The sequence below is a fragment of the Mobula hypostoma genome, chromosome 31, assembly GCF_963921235.1.
Source record: "Mobula hypostoma chromosome 31, sMobHyp1.1, whole genome shotgun sequence".
NCBI lineage: Eukaryota > Metazoa > Chordata > Chondrichthyes > Myliobatiformes > Myliobatidae > Mobula > Mobula hypostoma.
In genome coordinates, this window is record NC_086127.1 from 3,246,584 (window position 1) to 3,257,181 (window position 10,598).

The 10,598-nt window shown below is 50.0% G+C and overlaps 2 non-coding genes across 2 annotated transcripts; both read right to left on the reverse strand.

Annotated features, from left to right (window-relative positions):
- Positions 1-1,464: 1,464 nt before the first annotated feature.
- On the reverse strand, positions 1,465-1,537 carry trnat-ugu (transfer RNA threonine (anticodon UGU)). The gene has a single exon. It is a non-coding gene; the product is annotated as a tRNA-Thr (tRNA).
- An 8,450-nt stretch (positions 1,538-9,987) lies between these two features.
- trnat-ugu (transfer RNA threonine (anticodon UGU)) lies at positions 9,988-10,060 on the reverse strand. The gene has a single exon. It is a non-coding gene; the product is annotated as a tRNA-Thr (tRNA).
- Positions 10,061-10,598: the final 538 nt, after the last annotated feature.

The window sequence follows — 10,598 nt, forward strand, 5'->3', positions numbered from 1 at the left end:
AGTGGCATTCATTTTGAATGCTGTTATTGCCTCCAGGGTTGGCATGTGACGTTCATTTTACGGGTTCTGGTCAATGGCCCTGTTAAATTAGCATCTATATATTTTTTTATTTTCATTTAAATTCTACAGTAGTCCTCCTCATTAAAGACAGCCGGTACTCTTCGGGGTCTTTCCCTGCGCACTGGATCTATATCCGAACTTTTTGACTGCAAGTCTCGACCGAAAGTAGACCCAGCATAGAAGATTGACCTTGTCTCTGAGATTTTATGGAAAGGTAGAGAAGGAGTCACCGTCGATCGAGTCACTTTTTGGAGAAGTGACAGAAGCAATGCGGCACATAATCTCGTTTCCACAAGCCCATTCTCAGCTGGAGGAGCACATGTTAACCCGCGGCGCAACAGCTTAACGGCTCAATACAGACGATCAGAATCAGGCAGCGGTAAGTTTCGCTCTTACAGCTGATGTCCATGAGGTTGCAGCTAGGAGCCATTATGGCTGCCGGAAGTCCCTCGGTGTGTCGGAACATCGGAACTATCCCTTTCTACGTCATCCAATCAGTAATACAACACAAAGTATTGCAGCCTTTCTGTGATTTTGTCGACACTGTCTCAATGATTTAGGAACAGCTCATTATTTATTTATATTTACCCATTTAGCGATGAAGCCCGGGACATGACCCTCTGCAGCAAAGGGTTTCGCATCTATTTAACACTAACCTGAGGCCCTCAGTTCCTCAGGGTCGACATTGGACGTTGTGTCCTAGCTGTCTACGTGATACCCAAGCCAGGGCACCATGGTATGTAGAGCAAGTTATTGCCCATGCGGCAGGCTGTCCTTCTCCACTTAGCTGGTGAATCCAAAGAGAAACATTAAGGCGGACAGAGTTTGGTGCCATCGGCGTCGCGGAAGTTGCAATTCAACGGTGCACTCAGCGTAGGACTGTCTTGGGGTCGGCAGCTTCGTAATTTTCCTCGCGGTTTCCTCCCGAAGCCTTCCCCCATGAGTAGGTATAGTCGTAAAGCGGCGGAGATCCGTTTTCCATCTCCGAGATGAGCTGCTAACGATGAATAACGAGACTCAGCTGCCCAAAGCGAATCGTTACCAGGCGGCAGTAACCGGGTTTGTTCCCCTTCTTCGGTCAGTAGACACAGTTCCGCTGAGGTTAGTTGCTAAACCACAAGGGACGGCCAGGAGGTGGACGTGGTGGTCAGAGGGTACTTTAAGCCACAGGGAGCTCTTAATACATAGTGGGTATTTATCCCCACTACCACCCCCCGGCTATGACACCCTTAAGTAATCTAACGCAGGATAATATACAATGATTAGTTTGCCTACTCGCTCGCACGCCTTTGAACTGCTTGACGAAAACGGCGGAAACCCGCACACTAAGGAGGAATATATGCAGACCTCCTGCAGACGACGTTGGAACTGCGATCTCGGACATGCTAACCGCACAAAATGTTGAGGCCCCAGTGAGATTCGAACTCACGGCCCCTGGTTTACAAGACCAGTGCTCTAACCCCTGAGCTATGGAGCCCCATTCGCCTCCTCCGCCATCTGAAAGGACGATGAACCCGTCAAGAATTCTTTATTTCCCCTACTTGCCTAAAAGTTCTATAGCAATTTTTGCATGTTATTTATTGCACTGTACCGATCCACAAACCAAATTACGTAACTTGTTCCGGTGACATCATATCCCATTCCGATTCTGATTCACCAGCAGTACTACGTCACAGGTTGCAACTCCATGAGTGCTATCCTCATTGTCACGACCTGCAACACTCACGCAAAATGAGTCATTCCAGCTGCACAGACCTTCCGTGCACCGCTCATTCAGTAAAGCACGGTACCACCCTGTAGGTGCTTCCAGAATGTCTATCACTGCATTAGTGCCCCTAAACATATCCTTCCATTCGTACCAACTCGTCTAACTCCAAAGCGTGTAATTCTATTAGCAAGTCACCTCACTGTGGCTCGTCATCTCTACCTCCAATCACTGTTTTTAATCATTATTACTAACCCTCGGTGTGTTTTGAAGTATTTGTGACAAACGGAGGTAACCTTTACCTTTATCTTACAATATAACTGCGTTAAGGACGACGCCACGGCTTATCACGTCATCAATTTTAATCTTAAATGTACAGTAGTAGTAGTAGGCAGCAATCAATCCCAGGGGATGAGTTAGGGTTGGTCTTGGTTGTCAGAGGCTGTTAGAGTGCACGTTATTTGGAGCACTTGATAGATAGAAACGTAGAAACACAGAAAACATATAGCATAATATAGGCCCATCGTGCCACGAAGCTCTGTCGAACATGTACTTACATTAGAAATTACATAGAGTTAACCATAACCCTCTATTTCCCTAAGCTCCCTGTGCCTATACAGGAGTCTCTTAAGAGACCCTATCGTATCCGCCTCCACCACTGTCGCTGTCAACACTCCAAGTAAAAAACTTATCTTAGACATCTCCTCTGTACCTACTTCCAAGCACCTTAAAACCATGCCTTCCCGTGTTAGCCATTTCCGCCCTGGTCCTGGGAAAAAGTCCTCTGACTATCCACATGACAGCTACTCACCATCATTACTGCATTGCCGTTGATCAGTTCATCGGCACTACCCTTCCCTGAGCCTAATCACCACCACTCAGTTGGTCACCCCATCAGAACTATCCCTCGCCATCCTTCTCCATTGTTACCAATCGTCATCTCTTACGCAATTTGGCTTCCCCGTGGTGTGCGCTCCATCCGTTCCGATTCAGGTGTATCACACCAATATTCCTCCACCATACTGAATCCTTCCATCATTACGGGCCTTCGACGTGTAATATCATTATTTTAGCTCTTCATTGCGTCTGTCTGGCACTAATGTTCCTCTGGGAATCACTCCGCCAGTGCTGCACCTTCCTGCTGTTACAACCACCGATTCTGCTGCAGGGTCTACGCGCCCCCGCAGGCTGGCTGAGGAATAGGTTCAGTAGTTGCGCACGTTCCAACTAATTACTCTCCATTATGACGGTATTTAACTCCCTTCTTTTCCTTGGAGACTTGTCGAGAGTTGACTCAAAACAGAGCAACGTTACGCTCTCTGCTTCCCCTCATCTTTGTTCGGGAAGGAGATTGTTGTTACGGGAGATGCTGTAAAGGAGTGGCATTCATTTAGAGTGTTGTCTAGGCTTCCAGCAGCAGTGCTGTCATGTGACATTCAGTTTGCGAGTTATAGTCAATGGCTCTGTTGAATTAGCATCCATGATTTTTCTTTCTATTTATATCTATAGTAGTCCCTATTAAAGACAGCCGGCCCGCTTCAGGGTTTATCTCTACGCACTTGGGCCATATCCGAACTTTTTGACAGAAAGTTTCGACCACCGAAAATAGACCCAGCATAGATGGTTGACCTTGTCTCTGAGATTTACTGGTCAGGTAGGGAAGCAGTTGCCGTCGATCGAATCACTTTTTGGAGAAGTGACAGAAGCAATTCGGCACGTAATCTCGTTTCGACAAGCCCATTCTAGCTGGAGGAGCAAATCTTAGCCCTCGGAGCAACAGTTCAGCAGATCAATACAGACGATACGCCCGTGAGCTTACAGCCAGCAGCCATTATGGTTCGTGCCAACGCATTTCAGTAACAGCTGGCTGCATCCGTGACGCTGCCACAATTTCCAAGATCCACCTTTGTGGCAGCGTCAGCGCTAATGGCCCGATTCCAGCGTCCGGATCAGATCCGATCACGTGTCCGTAGAGAACCGAGTATCCCCACAATGGGCAGATACTCTGGTGACCCCAGCGTCAGCAGGAGTTTCATTACCACCTGTGAACTGACTTTTAAGCGCAGCCAGATCAACTTGGTGATGAATCGTGTAAACAGGTATATGCTGAGCACTGGGGTCGGTCTTCAGTCAGCAAGTTCAACGTTTTACTGGAGCAAGATGCCGTGGCAGGCCTCTGGTTCTCACATTTTGTTGTGGAGTTAAGAAGAGCTTTTGATCTTCCAGTACGGGGGGTCAGGAGGCTACACGCCGACTCCTGAATCTCCTCTAGCGCAGAGGGACGGTGAGGGCTATGCAGTTAAATTCCGCAGACTTGCACTGGGAGCAGGATGGAAAGAGTGATTCTCATCACTGCCTTCCTGCGCGTACGGATCGCGTCAGTGTGGCACGCGATTGCTTCACGTGATGAGCAGCAGGGTCTGAATAACCTGATTAATCTGGCATTCAGCATGGACGGGCGCATAACTCAGCGGCGCCGGGAGACAATATCTCGATCTCCTATACATCGGATTACCGTCTGTCTTCACCCTTTCCCTCATGACCCAGTCTGCGTAGAAACTTATGGAAGTGAGGGACATATTACAGGAGGAACGAGCTCGGCACAGGAGAACACTGACCTGCCCTTATTGTAGCGATCCAGGATATTCCCTGGCGTCCTGTCCCAATATCAGAAAGCTTATGGGGTGTTAGCTTTCATAAGTCGAGGGGTAGTGTTTAAGAGTCGCGAGGCAATGTTGCAGCTCTATAAAACTCTAGTTAGGGCACACTTGGCGTACTGTGTCCAATTCTGGTCTCCTCACTATAGGAAGGATGTAGAAGCATTGGGAAGGGGACAGAGGAGATTTACCAGGATGCTGCCTGGTTGAGAGAGTATGATTATGATCAGAGATTAAGGGAGCTAGGGCTTTAGTCTTTGTAGAGAAGGAGGATGGGAGGAGACATTATAGAGATATACAAGATATTAAGAGAAATAGTATAGGAATATTAAGTGGATAGCCAGCGCCTCTTCCCCCGGGCACCACTGCTCAATACAAGAGGACATGGCTTTAAGGTAAGGGGCGGGAAGTTCAAGGGTGATATTAGAGGAAGGGTTGTTACTCAGAGTGGTTGGTGCGTGGAATACACTGAATCAGTGTTGGGGGCAGATACATTTGTGAAGTTCAAGAGACTACTGGACAGGTATATGGAGTAATTTAAGGTGGGGGGTTATATGGGAGGCAGGGTTTGAGGGTCGGCACAACAATGTGGGCCGAAGGGCCTGTACTGTGCTGTTGTATTCTATTCTATGTTCTATCAGCAAAAGAGGACACCTGTCAGCAGGAAGGAGAGTCCTGGCAGGTCGATTATTCGCAATCCCTGCAATCAGCTTTCCTTAAGTGTGTGCCACTACCTGCTTCCTTGTCGCGGGGTTCTCTGACCCAGGGACATCAGGCATTTATTGACTCCGGGACAACCTGGAATCTCATGGACTTCACTCTGTCCCAAGTATGAGGAGTACCGACTCAGAAACTGAAGGACATGATAGACGTCAAAGTACTGAAGGGTCGAGCTCTGGGCACAGGCCAGTTCCGCCTTTTCAGGGAAGCCCTCAACATTCTGCTGGGAGGCGAGCAGAGGGAACAACTCTCCTCCTATCTGGCTGACTCGTCTGACCTGCCACCGCTGCTTGGACATCCCCTGTGTATTTCGTCATGACCCACGGATTGATTGGTCCCTTAAAGCAGTCCGAGTGGGGATCTTCACGTCTGCCTAACTGCCTGGGTCCGGATCTAACTGTCTGGGTCTTCTTGCATTATTTACCGTAAAGAAGGCCATCCCCCTCCATCCGTATCAGCCATACCACCTGCCCAGCGATAGACCTCCTCGGGGCGGGCTCTTATCCCTTTCTCGTCCAGACATGATAGCCTTTGAAGAGTACATCAGGGAGGTATTGCCCCTTATTATTTATCCATCCGTCATCCTCGATAGCAACGGCGCGCTTCATTTTTCTTTTTTCTTCAAGAAGTATGGCAAGCTCCGTACTTCTATTGTGTCTCGAACCTACTGATTATCGGTTTTGTATATTTGGACTACATTTTGATCGCTGCCCGCTCTCGCCATAAACTCGACCAGCATGCCGTTCGGGTTCTCAGATGGCTGTCTGAGGCTAATCCGCACATAATGCCAGAGAAGTTTGAGTTCTATGGAAACATAGAAAATAGGTGCAGAAGTAGGCCATTAGACCCTTCGAGCCTGCACCGCCATTCAGTATCATCATGGCTGATCATCCATCTCAGAACCCTGTACCAGCCTTCCCTCCATACCCCCGATCCCTTTAACCACAAGACCATGCGTCGGCTTTGGGCTGTATACTCATCCCTTCCAGAGTTCAAGTGGACTGGAGTAAAATTCAGTCGGTTACGCAGAGGACCTAACCCAACAGGTGCGGCTCTTCCCTGGGGTTTGTGAAATTCTATCACCGCTGCATTAGAAATTTCAGCCCCGGCCCAGCCTCCAGAATTGCACTCATCAAGAAAGCCACTGCAGGATTTCAGAGGACAGTCGAAGTAGACCAAGCATTCTCCGAACTAAAGCAGCGCTGGAGTTCTGCCCCAGTGCTGCAGCAGCAGAGACTTTACGGACAATTATTGCCGAGTTGGATGCATCTGACGTCGGTATTGGAGCTGTACTCTCTCGGCGATCTTCCGTGGTTAGCCCGCTGTACCCTTGTGCTTTTCTTTCCCGGCCATTGACTCCGGCCGAGAGTCAACACCGTTGGGCAACCGAGAATATTTGGCTTTAGAATAGAGACACCAGATGGAGCGGGAGGAGCGTCTATTTGTGGTTTGGACAGATCACAGGAAATGCTCTTGCTTTGGAGGCGCTGACAGGCTCAACTACCGTCAATCCCCTTGCGCTCTCGTGTTCAGTCGGTTTAATGGCATCCTCGCCTGCCGTCCGGCAGAAAGAACTCCAAGGGTGACGCTCCCACTCTCGGCAATTGAACGGGTCAATCCAAATCTCATCAATCCTCGCTTGTGCATTGCTGCTTCTGTGATCGGAGAAATAGAGGCGGAGGGCTGAAGCCAACAGTCAGATCCCGGTCCAGGTGGGTGATCTCCCACCCGCCTATTTATCGCTACTACGGTGCACCCCAAGGCGCAGGAATTATGTCACTCCTCCTGTCTGGTTGGCCATCCGGGAATTCAACTGACCTTTAAAGGCATCCGTTAGTCTTGCGAGACCATGGATCTGTGCCTGGAAAGTCTTCACTCTCCAGGGCGCAGGCCTGGGCAAGGTTGTATGGAAGACCAGCAGTTGCCCATGATGCAAGTCTCCCCTCTTCACGATGCCAATGTTCTCCAAGAGAAGGGCATTAGGACCCATACAGCTTGGCACTGGTGTCGTCGCAGAGTAATGTGTGATTAAGTGCCTTGCTCAAAGGCACAACACATGGGACAGAACACAAATGAACAGGGAGTTGATTAAGAGACGGTTTTGGTGTCCATCTATGTCGCAGGGTGTCCAGGACTGCGTCTCTACCTGTCTACCTGTCCCACCTATGCTCAGAACAGGACTTCGCACCATCGCCCGGCGGGTCTGCAGTTTCGGCTGCCTGTGCCCCTCCGCCCATGGTCCAACCCCTCGGCGGAATTCATCGCTGGTCTGCTGCGTTCTAATGAAAAAAAGCTTCCCGTCTTGTCGCTCTGGATCGCTTAACCAAGGGAGGAGGCCACAGCTGTCGGGGTAGCAGATCAGCCTGGCAGGCATGATTTTAGCGACCGCGCATAAAAGGTGCCCCAACTCCTCTCCATGTGCTCTTGCAGCATTGGATCAACTGTTCATTAGCAGGCACTCCGGTGTCTCCTGGTCAGTGGAAAGAAAAAACGGTAGATGAAAAGCACTTTGGGATTCGGCCTCCTCCCTAAGCTCCAGTCGGCTCTTGTGACCGCCATCCTGACTGAACAAAATGCACGGCCTCCCTCAGGACATACTGTCTGACCGAACTTATTGGAAGGCCGTTTTGTTCCCTTGTAAGGGCCACTGCCAGGCTACCGTCTGGTTTCAACCCCGAGTCTAAGTGTTAGACTGAGGGAATGAGCTTGGAGTTGGAAACAACTGAGCACTATTTGTTGTTGTTGTTGTTGTTGTTGTTGTTGTTGTCTTCCATCCCCACGTCCGGGAGCTCCTATTCGGTTCGGGCAGAGATTGTCCACACTGACCGCCAGTCATCTCCGACTGCACCCCCCTCCCGCTGAATCAAATAGTGCATTCCATCCACCGGTGTTACCTCACCGGACGATGTGAGAGATTCCGCTGCTGAACAGCTGATCCAACGCTAGAAGCGCACATGTAGAAGAGCTAAGGCCGATAGCTATAGTTGAGGGCAGAGGGCTTGACTGGCATCAGGGGATCTGCCTCTGCAATTTGAGAGCTGCAAACCGGCCCCACGCTACGTGGGAACAGGTAGGATAAGCTATCAACAAGGTCTCGCTTTGGTTGTACCGACCATCACCAATGCAGGTGCACCCAAAGTGCTCCGTACTTCCCAGCACAAGCCGGTTACTACAGCGCCCTGGCTCCAGTCACTGCAGCTCCCCTCTTGGCAGATGGTTCGCTGGTCTACACTCTGCGGCGCCCGGCTGGCTTGTCGCCGAGTGCAGGGCATTGTCCCAGATAGGTGTGAGGTGGTGCATTCTGGTAGGTCAAATATGATGGCAGAATATAGCATTAATGATAAGACTCTGAGCAGTGTGGATGATCAGAGGGATCTTGGGGTCCGAGTCCATAGGACACTCAAAGCTGCTACGCAGGCTTACTCTGTGGTTAGGAGGGCATACGGTGCATCAACGGCGAGCACTGAACTTTTAAGCAGAAGTAAACCCGAAGCTGTTTGTGGGCTTTAACAAGCCATTCCGCTTTCAATAGACGGGCACTCCCTCTGCGCCCGGCGCCCTTTGCTGCTTTGGAATTCGGACGTCGTGAGCCGACAACTCCTTCGATTGAGAACAGAGGGAGGATCAGAAGGATCTTGGGGTCCGCGTCCACAGGGCGGTCAAAGCTGCTGCGCAGGTTGACTCTGTGGTTAAGAAGGCATACGGTGCATCGGCCTTCATTAATCGTGGGATTAAGTTTAAGAGCCGAGAGTTAATGTTGCCGCTATATACGACCCTGGTCAGACCCCACTTAGAGTACTGTGCTCAGTTCTGGTCGCCTCACTACAGGAAGGACGTGGAAACCATAAAAAAGGGTGCGGAGGAGATTTTACAAGGATGTTGCCTGGATTGGGGAGCGTGCCTTATGAGAATAGGTTGAGTGAACTCGGCCTTTTCTCCTTGGAGCGAGTCCTGGATGGCTGCATGGAGCTCAGAAAAATAGAGGGCTATGGGTAATTCTGGTAATTTCTAAGGTAAGGACATGTTCGGCGCAGCTTTGTGGGCCGGAGGGCCTGTATTGTGTTGTAGGTTTCCTATGTTTCTATGTCCTCTGCCTCGACGATTGGGAATGTTATGGCCCTTTTAGATCCCGGCGGATGACATCCTGGAAAAAAAAAACCTCCCATGCTGGACTCCCAGCTGGCACAGACTCTCAGCCAATTGTTTGGGAGTGGGGATTGGTGCGTGGTGCTGGTGGTTCTGACACAACCACATAATCTGCTGCGGGGGCCTACACGCACATGGCTGATGGATCCAAAGGAACGGCAGAGAGCGGTACGGTTTGGTTCTAGCGGCGCCGCAGGATTTGCCGTTCAGCGTTTCAACTCAACGCAGAACCACGTTAGGGGTTCCAGCTCCGCAGCCGTCACCGTGATTGGCCAGCATATACTTGTGATCAATTTTCCATCTCTTAGATGAGCACTCTGCCACGGAAAACGGGCCCTATCTGCCCTAAGCAATTTGTTATAAGGCGCCAGTAATCTAGGCTTAGTTGCTAGGATGCACGTGAAGGCCAGTAGTCAGACCTGGTTGTCAGAGCATAATTGAAATTGGTAGTATTAAGTAAATAGTGGGATCTGATCCCCGCTCGCACCGCTGGCTCTGACAGCAATAAGGAGCTAACACCAGCCTAATTAAAGGACAAATTACAATGATCAATTAGCCTACCAGCCAAATACGTCTTTGGACCGTGGGTGTCCACACGCTCAGGAGGAGACAGTACAAACGGCGCCGGAAATGTGCTCCGAACTCCGAATCCCTGAGCTGTAAAACGGTTGCGCAAACAAGAGGTACTCGAAAACGTTAAGGCCCCAGTGAGATTCGAACTCACGACTCCTGGTTTACAAGACCAGTGCTCTAACCCCTGAGCTATGGAGCCTCCTTTTCCTCTCAGCCGCCTGAACGGATGATGAGCCCATGGAGATTCACTTGCCATTTTCCTCTGCTGTTTTCACCACCTGTTTAATATTTTGCATTTCATTTTGTAGTTTATTATTATTTATTGCTTTGTACGGTTGCGCAAAACAAAGGTCATAACATGTGCCGCCGACATTCTGATTCCGATTCTGGTTCACCTCCTCAATTCTACACAACAGTCTGTTCTTCCATTCGTACTGCCTGGAGTACTATCCCACAGTGAGTCACGCCGGCTGGACTACTTTCCAGTGTCTCATTCCATCCGTGAAAAATCTCACAGTCTCACCCCACCAGTGTTTGCACACTGTGCATCGCTGCGTGTGTCCTCCTAAATATGTCCCTTCGCTCGTACCACCGACCTTGGATTATCATGAGCTGACGAACACCACCACCCTGCCCCACCTCCGCCAGACTCACTGCATCGACTTCACTCCGAAATACATATTTTCCATTAGCACTAAGCCTCAGTGCGTCACTTCATCAGTACCTCCACCCACTGT